The sequence below is a fragment of the Eretmochelys imbricata genome, chromosome 1 (genome assembly GCF_965152235.1).
Source record: "Eretmochelys imbricata isolate rEreImb1 chromosome 1, rEreImb1.hap1, whole genome shotgun sequence".
NCBI classification, from domain to species: domain Eukaryota; kingdom Metazoa; phylum Chordata; order Testudines; family Cheloniidae; genus Eretmochelys; species Eretmochelys imbricata.
Window position 1 is genome coordinate 335414925 of NC_135572.1, and position 1015 is coordinate 335415939.

A 1015-nucleotide genomic window follows, 5' to 3' on the forward strand; every position below is an offset into this window, starting at 1 on the left:
AGAGCTGCTGAGCCCCCACATCCAGACATCCTTCACCAAGCCCCATCCACCCACACCCAGACCCCCCTTGTTGAGCTCCAGCCATCTTCACCTGGACCCACCTGTAGGCTCCAATTCCCCTTACACCCAAAACCCCCCAACAAGCCCCTATGCATCCAGATGCCCCCTGCACCCAGACCATCCACCAAGATGCCTGCACCCAGATTGCCCCACATAGAACCCACTCATCTCCCTCCCCCCCCCCCCACTAATCTCCTCCACACTTGGATCTTGCGGGGCTGAGCCTGCCTGCGCCACACCTGGATCGGACGTGCAAGCCAGACTCCGTCCCTCTGGCTTGTCATCTTGTTGTGCCTGGCGCAGGGGGGCAGGGCCCAGGCGCGTTTCTGGGGCAGACCCCAGCTCTTGCGCTGTGCCAAGTGCCGCCTGAGCGCCTGTCTGCTGGGCTGGGGTGGGGGAGCCGCAAGGCGATCTGCCACCTCCGTGCAGCCCGTTGCCAGGCTGCAGCCTCCACATTTATTCATTAACAAAACTATGCAGAATTTTAAGATATTATCCACAGAATGGTTATTTTGTTGGCACAGAATTTTTCATTTTTCAGGGCGGACTTCCCGCAGGAGTGCCCCAGCCAGGCCTGGCTCGGCGGGGGCGGGCGCGGGGGGAGGAGAGGGGTTTCGTCTCCGTCACCCTGCTGACCGAGGGAAGACTGTGACAACGTGCCGCGCTGGGTCAGCCTCGTGGCTTGACCCGCCGCAGGCAGAAGGCGCTTCGCAGGCCGCAAAGGCCCCAGCTTTGGGATGGCTCCTGCGGGCCGGCCACGGCCGCTAATTGTGCGCTGTGCCCTGACCCGCCAGAGGGAGGCCGCTTCCAGCGCATGGGAGAGGTGGGGCGCAGAGCGACTGCCCAGCCGGGGGCTGCCCGAGCTGCAGCGCGGGAACGTCGCCAAGCGGGGCCAGTTCCGCTCCGGGGCTGGGTCCCGGGGGGCCGGTTAGCGCGTGACACGCGCGGGGACCCG